Genomic DNA, 12017 nt, shown 5'->3' on the forward strand with positions numbered 1-12017 from the left:
CCGGCCTATCCTGATTCCCTTTTCTTTTCGATATCGGGACGATAAGATCTTGGCAGTTACAGTACCCTCTATCACACCTCTTGGAAAGAATACACTTTTTCACCAAATTTGGAATGTGACCAATTTTTTTCTGCCACTACCAAGGTCATTGCCACATGTCTAGTTGGTCAAGAACAATCAGGTAATAGGTACCTAGTTCCAAGAACGTCGGAGACCGAAGATAGACATCTGAATATTTGTCGGTCCCTTAACAGGAAGAATGAAACGTGATTTGAAATAATAAATCTCAATAGATTTGAGGGACCCATCCGTCTTTTAAATCAATCATTACCACATTACCTATACAATCTATACATATGGGTATTTTTATCTACCTACTTAATATCTAGGCAGTTACTTATCTGGAATATCAAGGGCTTTGTAAATAGTTCAAGGGTTATCGACTCTTCGAATAGACAGAGCCTCAAAACATTGCTTCTATGAACGCCTGTAATTTATTTTGAATATGCAATGTGCTAAGCTTAAAAGAATCATGCAAAATTGCGAGTCTGCTGTTTAAGGCTGTTTTTACTAGTTTGGTATACCTAGGTAGTGAGTAGCACACCAGCTTGCAATCACTAGATCGTGAGTTCGATTTCCATCCGTACCTAACTTTTTCCTAAAAATATAGATATTTTTAAATCAATCATTACCACATTACCTATACAATCTATACATATTATGGGTATTTTTATCTACTTAATAGGCACTTACTTATCTGGAATATCAAGGGCTTTGTAAATACCTAGTTCAAGGGTTATCGACTCTTCGAATAGACAGAGCCTCAAGACATTGCTTCTATGAACGCCTGTAATTTATTTTGAATATGCAATGTGCTAAGCTTAAAAGGATCATGCTAAATTGCGAATCTGCTGTTTAAGGCTGTTTTTACTAGTGTGGTATAGGTAGTGAGTAGCACACCAGCTTGCAATCACTAGATCGTGAGTTCGATTTCCATCCGTACCTAACTTTTTCCTAAAAAGATAGATAAGGATTTAAGGATATCTACGGCCAGTCGACTCTGTTTGGACACACCTTAAAACCTCTATGAAATTGTATGAACGCCTGCAATTTTTTATGACTATGCAATGTGCGAAACTTTGAAGTAAGGCAATTTTAGAGTTGTACTAATATACGAATCGGTTGTGGTCTTCAACTTACCTTAACAAGTGATTCAGGCCTAAAGTTCCAGGGTTGTCTCAACTCTAAAAAAATCCACCACATTACTTATGCGAAACTTGGAAATAAGGCAATTTTAGAGTTGTACTAATCTACGAATCACTGGTTGTAGTCTTCAATTTACCTTAACAAGTGATTCAGGCCTACAGTTCCAGGGTTGTCTCAACTCTAAAAAATTCCACCACATTATTTCCTTCCTATAGAGATAAACCTACAGACTTCGTTTTCTTATTCTCCTTTTCCCGTGTTCAGACAGAGTCGGCGTTTTTCGGCAGCCTCTCAATCAGCCCTAGAGTGGACAAAAGTAAAGTCATTCTTGGTCAAAGGTCAAATATGAGTCACTTGTCACTCGGTCTGTAAGGACTTTGCGTTTCTCAGGTCTTTGCCTTGAGGCTCAGGTCTGACCTTATGCCTCGTGACCTTGAAAAAAAAACTTGAATAGGTAGGTCATCTTTTTTCTTTCAACTTTAGGGTATCCAAACAGTTTGCTTACGGTGAAAATGAAAGCTGTCTTGTGACACTAAGCGACGTGCAAAGCAGGCTTAAAAGCTAAAGAAGAACAAGCAGAAAAGTGCAAAGAATAACGCTGAGAAACTTCGTCTTCTTATTCTCCTCGGCGTTTTTCGGCAGCCTCTCAATCAGCCCTAGAGTGGACAAAAGTAAAGTCACTCTTGGTCAAAGGTCAAATATGAGTCACTTGTCTGTAAGGACTTTGCGTTTCTCAGGTCTTTGCCTTGAGGCTCAGGTCTGACCTTAGGCCTCGTGACCTTGAAAAAAAAAACTTGAATAGGTAGGTAGGTCATCTATTTTTCTTTCGACTTTAGGGTATCCAAACAGTTTGCTTACGGTGAAAATGAACGCTGTCTTGTGACACTAAGCGAATTTAATTAAGTGAATTATACTCACAGTGTGACACTGTCACACTGGACTTATACATAATGAATGCTATGTTTCTACCCCCAGGATCTTATCAAGTGAGAAGTTAGAACCCCAAGGAGGCTTCCAAATTTACTCAAAATAAATTCGAATAATTGAACAATGAACACATGTGCATTTGGGTAGAAAATTTGAATGGATGGTCGACACGTGAAAAATGTTGGGAAAAGTCCAATTCTTGGGTCACACACGGAGGTTCTTATGCGTAAAATTTACTTATGCAATGTTGATTAATAATCTTCTACATATACATATGACCTGACTCAGTGTTGACAGCTCCTAAAGACTTAGGGAAACCGTTTTTGGTAGTCTCATTCTTTCGGTTTTGGTAGTCACCGGCCTCGGTGGTGTAGTGGTCAAAACTCTCGCTTGGTAATAACGAGAGCGTGGGTTCAATCCCAGTCAAGGTATGGAATTTTATCCTCAATATTGTTTGAGAATTTGACCACAATAATATTTTCCCATTATTCTAAAATAGAATTGGTGGATGTGCTAGTTTTCCCATTATTCTAAAATAAAATTGGTGGATGTGCTAGTTTTCCCATAGCACACTGAAGCTAATATTAGTGGAATAAACAAGGTAGTATTATTACCTTTATCTTTTCGCTAAGAATGTCTGCTATTTCATTTGCTATGACTGTTATCTCTTCTCTATTGAGTCTATTGATTGTAATTGTCTACAATGTCTACTATTCCATGTCTATCTTATCTCTATTGTCATTCCAAGTATTTCAATGTCTCTCACTATCTCTTTGAAGATTGTGTAGGCCCCTAATTTGCTATGACTGTTATCTCTTCTCTATAGAGTCTATTGATTGTAGTTGTCTACAATATCTACTATTCCATGTCTATCTTATCTCTATTGTCATTCCAAGTATTTCAATGTCTCTCACTATCTCTTTGAAGATTGTGTAGGCCCCTGCCGCTCCTCTCAAGATATTATATCCCTTTGTTTCAATCTTTGTTTAGGTATCAATGTGCATTCTTTCAATTCTTTCAGTAGACACCACGTTTTGCAGACTTTCTTTCATTATTAGATTGTTAAAAACTGAAACGAAATATATTTTGGCCAGCCTAGTTAGCTTGGTTGGTAGGGCGTCTGCCTTGTAAGCGCTAGGCCGCGGGTTCGATTCCCCCTCGGGGCGGATTTTATCCTGATCTGATAATGTTTATTCTCGGAACGGCTGGCTTTCCCCCATCCTGTCTTCCTTCTCTCTTAAATTTGGATCAGCACACAAAGGAAATTTGGATGATTTCGTTTGACAAATGATTAGGATTTCTTACCTATCCTCGTTTCTCGGTTCCTGTATTTTTCTTGCATTGTTCGAAATATTATTGTTTCTTTACCATTATTTACCAAATGAAACCATTCGAGGATTCAAGTGATATTCATCTTCAATGGTCTACGTCTACAGAACTGTTTAGCTTAGTTGGTAGGGCGTCTGCCTTGTAAGCGCTAGGCCGCGGGTTCGATTCCCTCTCGGGGCGGATTTTATCCTGATCTGATAATGTTTATTCTTGGAACGGCTGGCTTTCCCCCATCCTGTCTTCCTTCTCTCTTCAATTTCATGAAATTTGGATCAGCACACAAAGGAAATTTGGATGATTTCGTTTGACAAACGATTCGGATTTCTTACCTATCCTCATTCCTCGGTTCCTTTGCATTATTGTTGCATTGTTCTCTATTTTATTGTTTCTTTACCTAATGAAACCATTTGAGGATTCAAGTGATATTCATCTTCAATGGTCTACGTCTACACTCTACACTACTCTACAGAACCTCAGATCTTTTCCGGTATGTATAGGTACTCGTTTCTTGGACGAAAAAGGAAAACCTCCTTTGTCTCGCAAAGCTAGGTTTCGAATTTCCCAAGGCGTTCTCTTTGAAGATAGGCATAATAACGGTGCTTCTCTTTCAAACAAATTACAATCTAATCCGTGCATTGATCTCTGTAGAGTCTCGATAGGTAATCGAAAATTGGCATGAGGCCAAATGACATAACATACCTAAGTAATTGAAATTTGGTATTATAAAACAATAACGGTTTGTCTAGTATCTTCTCTTTCAAACAAATTACAATCTAATCCGTGCATAGATCTCTGTAGAGTCTCGATAGGTAATCGAAAATTGGCATGGGGCCAAATGACATAACATACCTAAATAATTGAAATTTGGTATTATAAAACAATAACGGTTTGTCTAGTAGCCCCTATGACTGAAAATGAATCCTGGTCGTTTTAACACATCCACTAAAATTAGTGGAAATGTCAGAACTACAGGAATACAGCTATTTTTCGGAATACTGTAGAGTTTTTCTCATCTCATTTCTCAATAGCTTGTCATACCTATTAATTCTTCTTTTTCTTCGCCTTTTCCCGTGTACAGACGGGGTCGGCGTTTTTGATCAGCTTCTCAATCATCCCTGCTGTGATTGTTTTTGGGCTGACATTTAGTTTTGGCTACAAAAAATTACGAGTGGATGCCCTTCGCACTCAACCTTTGCTTTAGCAAGGGTATTTTCAGGCTGGTATCCTCCCTGTTTTAAGTCCACTAGCCAGACATTCTTCCCTACAAAACTATGTAATAATATTATTACTTGTCATACCTATATTAATTCTACTTTTTCTTCGCCTTTTCCCGTGTACAGACGGGGTCGGCGTTTTTCATCAGCTTCTCAATCAGCCCTGCTGATTGCTTTTGGGCTGACATGTGGTTTTGGCTACAAAAAATTACAAGTGGATGCCCTTCGCACTCAACCTTTGCTTTAGCAAGGGTATTTTCAGGCTGGTATCCTCCCTGTTTTAAGTCCCCCAGCCAGACATTCTTCCCTACAAAACTATGTATGTAATAATATTATTTAATGACCCTAAACCTAAATTTGGGAGTGACTGCATTGCTTATTCAGAATATTTATTCAACAAAATTGCATATTGCAATCATAATGCAACGGAAGCAAAGAAAATTTGCCAAAAAAATCTTTCACCCGTGGATATTATTCTGAGAACAAGCTGGGTCCGTCCCTCCGGGATTTTTTGTGCATATGGTCGCGCTTCGCGCTCCCTTGGAAAGTGAGGCACTGCGCGCTCTTTCCTAAATTTATTAATAAAATTGAACAGATAAGATAGAAATAGACTGAATAGGTATTAGGTACTATTTTCACTTTCTATTTTTAGTTGTTCCCATTATAATAATTATTCATCAATTTTTTTAGAGGTTTGACAGAGGTAACTATAACTGCTAAGGTCTTATCGTCCCGAAATCGGAGAGAAAACATCATGAAATCATGTAAAATACCTATGAGTCACAAAATAAGTATCAAATTATAGAATATAGATCATGCCACAATAGCAAATAGCTATAGTTGCAGAAAAAGAACAATTGAACAAATATGTGCTTCTTCTATAATGTTTATGTTTCTGGTACGTGCTAGTTTTGCTGATATGACTGTTTTGCCCACACATGACGACGTGATTGTGTGATTTGTCATAAAATTTGCTGATTGAGGAGATTTTTTTACCATCAACTTTAGTATAGTAGTAAGAAGCCTGTTCCTCGAAAGTATGGACTAGTGAAAATCACTAGTGCCAGCCTAGTTAGCTTGGTTGGTAGCGCGTCTGCCTTGTAAGCGCTAAGCCGATTTCGACGCCCGCCCGGGGCTTATTTTATCCTTAACGGAAAGGCTGGCTTTCACCTATCTTGATTCCCTTCTATTTTCGATATCACACCTCTTAGAAAGAATACAATTTTTTACCAAATTTGGAATGTGACCAATTTTTTTCTGCCACTACCAAGGTCATTGGCACATGTCTAGTTGGTCAAGAACAATCAGGTACCTATAGTTCCAAGAACGTCGGAATAGACATCTGAATATTTGTCGGTCCCTTAACAGGAAGAATGAAACGTGATTTGAAATAATAAATCTCAATAGATTTGAGGGACCCATCACCATCAACTTTAGTAAAGTAGTAAGTAGCCTGTTCCTCGAAAGTGCCAGCCTAGTTAGCTTGGTTGGTAGCGCGCCTGCCCTGTAAGCGCTAGGCCGATTTCGATTCCTGCCCTATCCTGATTACCTTCTCTTTTCGATATCGGGACGATAAGACCTTAGCAGTTACAGTACCCTCTATCACACCTCTTAGAAAGAATACACTTTTTCACCAAATTTGGAATGTGACCAATTTTTTTTCTGCCACTACCAAGGTCATTGCCACATGTCTAGTTGGTCAAGAACAATCAGGTAATAGTAATAGGTACCTACCTAGTTCCAAGAACGTCGGAGACCGAAGATAGACATCTGAATATTTGTCGGTCCCTTAACAGGAAGAATGAAACGTGATTTGAAATAATAATAAATCTTAATAGATTTGAGGGACCCATCCGTTTTTTAAATCAATCATTACCACATTACCTATACAATCTATACATATTGGTATTTTTATCTACTTAATAGGCACTTACTTATCTGGAATATCAAGGGCTTTGTAAATAGTTCAAGGGTTATTGACTCTTCGAATAGACAGAGCCTCAAAACATTGCCTCTATGAACGCCTGTAATTTATTTTGAATATGCAATGTGCTAAGCTTAAAAGAATCATGCGAAATTGCGAATCTGCTGTTTAAAGGGGTATTTTATTTATGTGAAATGGAAATTTTTCCTAATCCAAAATATTCCACTGTGGTCACTTTTTTTATCCCCACCACAGTGCTTTTTGTACTGGATAATAAAATGCAAAGTCAGCTGATTTCTTCTTCCATTTACTAGTTCAAATGCTAATAATGAAAAAAAAAGGTGGATTTGTTGGAAAAAAAAGATGGCGACAAAAGGATACAAGTTTTTTTCTCTTCCAACAGAGGTGAAAAAATTTTCTATAGTAACATAGTTTGTCAAAATGAATCCGTTTTTCGACTATGTCCCTTTTAGTAGAGTTTGTCAGATAAGTCCAGTTGTAGTTTATCCGTAATTAGAGGTATAGTCAGTTGGAAAAATATATTTGTAGTTTGTCAAATAAGACTAATAATCAAAATAGTCCAGGTTGTATAGTAACATAGTCCAGGTCGTCAAAATAGTCCAGGTTGTATAGTAACAAAGTTTGTCAAAATGAGTCCGTTTTTCGAATATGTCCCTTTTAGTATAGTTTGTCAGATAAGTCCAGTTGTAGTTTATCCGTAATTAGAGGTATAGTCAGTTGGAAAAATATATTATTTGCAGTTTGTCAAATAAGACTAATAAGATATGAATCAAAGAAGGTCAATTTGTCATTTGTAAGATAAGTCAGTTTGTAGGTTGTCAGCTAAGTATAATGTTCCTGTAGTTCAGTCAGGCATGTGTAGTTTGTCAGAATAGTTTGTCAAGTCAGTTTCTATTTTGTCAGTCAAGTCCATTTGTTGTTTGTCCTAATGATGATTGTGATGGGCTTTTGGTCCTGTTGGTCACTAGTCTTTGTTTTGTTGCTTGGAAGTTATTAGTCGTTTTAAGCCAAAATCGGTTGTAAGTTAAATAAAGGTCATTTGTCTTTGGTCTAGTAATTTTGTTTGTCGAATAGTCATGTTTGTCCTAGAATCCTTGATCAAGATGCGCAAACAAGGAAGAGCATTGTGAAAGCATGAAGTAACAATAAGCCAAACTTTTGTGTTTGCAGACCATATAAAAGGTTTGGAAGCTCTAAGCTTAAGTGAAATTGTAAGCAAAGTACTGCCAAAACAATCACTTACCTTACAAAAAAGAATATGTATACTTTTACCTGCAGTACCTACCCGTTTGTCCAGTCGAGTTCTTGTCGAGTCAGTTTGTCCGTCTATAAGTCATTGTCAAGTAAGAGTCTTTTTGTCTTTTGAGAGTCGTTGTCACTTAAAAGTCTTTTAGAATATTTAGAAGAGTCAAATAATATAAACGTCACTTAAGTAAATCAAAAAGTAATTTCACAGAGTGGAAAAATAGTGTCAAAAGTCAATGTAAGGAAAGCCACCTAGGACAGTCAAAAGTATAAGTCACTTGTCTATTGGTCGAAAGTCAAGGTCTCTTTATTGTGTCATTTAGTCCAGTGAATAATTCTGTCGAAGTTCCAAGTCATGTCACTTAAATCTAAAAATTAAATAATAAAGGACCAAAATCATAGTAATGAAAAAATACTCATTAGTCCTGTGTAGATTTAACAGTATGATTACTCAATGATGTCCTTGCTTGAGCATTTTCCCATGACTATGAAATGGGACCCAAGGACCAAACCGCAAAATGGAGCTGTTGTCATTTGAGGGATCTCTTAAATTCGAAGCTAAAAATAGCTTTTTCCGATTAAAAAAGGTCAATTTTGTATACGAAATTCCCCCTTTTAAGTGAGAAAGAAATGCCCTAAATGAAAACCAACCTCATTATGCAATGTGGCCCTAAATGTCTTTGGTATTTTCTATATGAAATTCCCCCTTTTAAGTAAGAACGAAATGCCCTAAATGAAAACCAACCTCATTATGCAATGTGGCCCTAAATGTCTTTGGTAATCAAGCACACGCACTCAATATAAAATCTCTTTGTATACGAAATTCCCCCTTTTGAGTGAGAAATAAATGCCCTAAATGAAAACCAACCTCATTATGCAATGTGGCCCTAAATGTCTTTGGTAATCAAGCACACGCACTCAATATAAAATCTATAACTAGAACTAACCCAAGTAGAAAGATAGGTATAAATTTATTGTTAGTAGATAGTGAGGTCCAAAGAGTCGTTAGAAGAGTATGGTTTTACTAGTTCAGTTAGTAGATCAGAAGATCAGTAGTTTCGTACATCAGAAGAGGGTTCAGAGGAGTCAATGTTCGGTCTTTGATGTTGATGGTCTGTAAAATAACACCGAGGTTTTTTCCACGTTGTATTCTACTATGAAAGAGTCGTTAGAGGAGTATGGTTTTAGTATGCGAAAGAGTATTTAGAAGAGTCAATGTTGGGTTTTTAATGGTCTGTAAAATAGCACGGAAATTTTCTACGTCGTTATCTACAATCTACCTTAAATGAGAAAGAATCTGAGAATATGTTTGAAAGATTTAAGGAAAAGTACGAAGAAATGAATGCCAAGTTTGAAGATAGGTACATAGGATAGGACAGAATCATCTTAAAAGGCCTTAGTGTCTAATTTTTGGTCCCTGCTGACTTTGGATGTTCAATTGATTGATTTTATCATTATTTTCTATGTTCTTTTTTAACATAGTTTATAACATAACTGTTGAATCTTCGTATAATGATATTTGATAAACCATTTTGTATAGGTAAGTATTCCCATTGCAGGAGGAGTATGGTTTTAGTATGCGGAAGAGTATTTAGAAGAGTTAATGTTGGGTTTTTGATGGTCTGTAAAATAGCACGGAAATTTTCTACGTCGTTATCTACAATCTCCCTTAAATGAGAAAGAATCTGAAATTATGTTTGAAAGATTTAAGGAAACGAAGAAATGAATGCCAAGTTTGAAGATAGGACAGAATCATCTTAAAAAGCCTTAGTGTCTAATTTTTGGTCCCTGCTGAATTTGGATGTTCAATTGATTGACTTTATCATTACCTATTTTCTATGTTCTTTTTAACATACATAGTTTATAACAGTCATAACTGTTGAATCTTCGTATAATGATGTTTAATAAACCATTTGGCTACGTAAGTATTCCCATTGCAGTGTTTTGGTTTTGAATTGAACATCCTACTTTCTTGTAAGCCTAAAAATTTAAATTCTACTATCTAAAATTTGAAAGAAATTGAGAATGTGTTTGAAAGATTTAAGGAAAAGTACCTACGAAGAAATGAATGCCAAGTTTGAAGATAGGTACATAGGATAGGACAGAATCATCTTAAAAAGCCTTAGTGTCTAATTTTTGGTCCTTTCTACTATCTAACATTTATTTTGAAAGACATTGAGAATATGTTTGAAATATTTAAGGAAAAGTACGAAGAAATGAATGCCAAGTTTGAAGATAGGTACATAGGATAGGACAGAATCATCTTAAAAAGCCTTAGTGTCTAATTTTTGGTCCCTGCTGAATTTAGATGTTCAATTGATTGACTTTATCATTATTTTCTATGTTCTTTTTAACATAGTTTATAGCAGTCATAACTGTTGAATCTTCGTATAATGATGTTTGATAAACCATTTGGCTACGTAAGTATTCCCATTGCAGTGTTTTGGTTTTGAATTGAACATCCTACTTTCTTGTAAGCCTAAAAATTTAAATCTAGTCTATCCTAAAATACAACCTAATGTTGTCCATTGTAAAGGATAGTGGAATTTCTAAAAGAGGAATTCACACTATCGCACAGCCATATTTGAAAAGTAACGTAGACAAGTTACTTACCTACACTAACCTACAAAATACTTACCTATCTACTAACTACTTCAATATCGAGGTTAAAGGGTTATTTAACTACTAATTAAAGCTACATTTACCAAGTTGGTACCTAAAAGAGAAGAAATTTTAGAATACGAAAACATGAAATATAAAAAGAAATGATAGAGAAGGACTAGGAAAGATTTTTTTTTATAGGTTCGAGAAAACTAAAGCTAGCTTAGGAGATAATTTTGATTTTAATTTGCTCGGAAAATTTTGATTATGAAACAAAATGGGAGGGGACCTTAGAGACAAAGAATGGAGAAAAGAGGACACATTGGATAAAGGGAAATAGAGGTGTTAAATATAAGACGGAAACACCGATCCCCAATAGAGTAAAAGAAGAAAAAGAACCAGAACAAGAAGAATGAAGAATGAGAAAAAGAAGAAGTAGAAGATAGTAACGTAAATAGCCTTGAGTTACGGATATGGGTTACGAGAACACCTTAAACAGAGTGTCAACAAATATTGTAATCCATATTGATTTGATAATGATCTTTGCATGATATAGTGATCCATATTAGGACTTATTCATAAGAGTACACGAAACACGATCCATGTTATTCTAGATGCTAGAGTAAATTATGGTGACATTGGTGGTTTAAAAGAAGATGAAAAAGAAGACTTGTTTAGCTACCTACTTGTAGCCAATTCCGTTAAAAGTGGATCTTGTAGATTCCATATGAGGTTCAAATATTATAGTATTTACGATGTTTATTCAGGTATTTATTTTCAAAAGAGACCATTGGACCAGGTTAAACGATATAGTCGCTATATTGAACTGGTGGTTTGGGTGTCTGTTTCCACACATTGTCATATGGTCTCATTTAGTTTGACATCTGTGTGACCAGGCGTGAAATTTTTTCCAATATTGTTGACATTATTGATTGATATTGGTAAAGTATTCCATAACATATTATTGATGAACGTAACTGGAATCACTTTTACTCTGATTCAAACCTAAAAAGCCTGATAGAACGTTGAATGTAGCAGTTCCCAATGTATCACTGAAGTTAAGTAACCTTGCACAAGGTTGGTATCCGGGTGGGTGACTGTCTGAACAATCGCCCTCTGCTGACTTTCTCTGTCCTCACTCCGGCCGGGTGAGGTTAATGTGACGACCAGTGAGGAGGCGGGTAGTCGCGGAATGGAGGGTAAAACCCCGTCATCAAAGACTTCAGAAAGTGGGTGGCTTGAATAGGTATTGAAAATTTTGGAATAATACCAAAGATGTACTATTTGAGGTTCACTTCCAGTTTTACCTCCACAGATGGCAATATACCTAAGCTATGTACCTACATACAGAATCCATCAAAACCTTGGGTACAGACTGTAAGGATTTGTAATAACATGACAAACCTAAATCTAATATTCAAAGACAGTCCTTGTACCTACAATAAAGAATAGTATGTATGTCATCTATTTAATCAAATTGATCTACTTGTAGATTTATTTTACTGTTATGTATGATTATTGAATTAAACATCCTACTTTCTTGTTAGCCT

This window comes from Diaphorina citri, unplaced genomic scaffold (genome assembly GCF_000475195.1).
Source record: "Diaphorina citri unplaced genomic scaffold, Diaci psyllid genome assembly version 1.1 scaffold1016, whole genome shotgun sequence".
Classification (NCBI taxonomy): Eukaryota; Metazoa; Arthropoda; class Insecta; order Hemiptera; family Psyllidae; genus Diaphorina; species Diaphorina citri.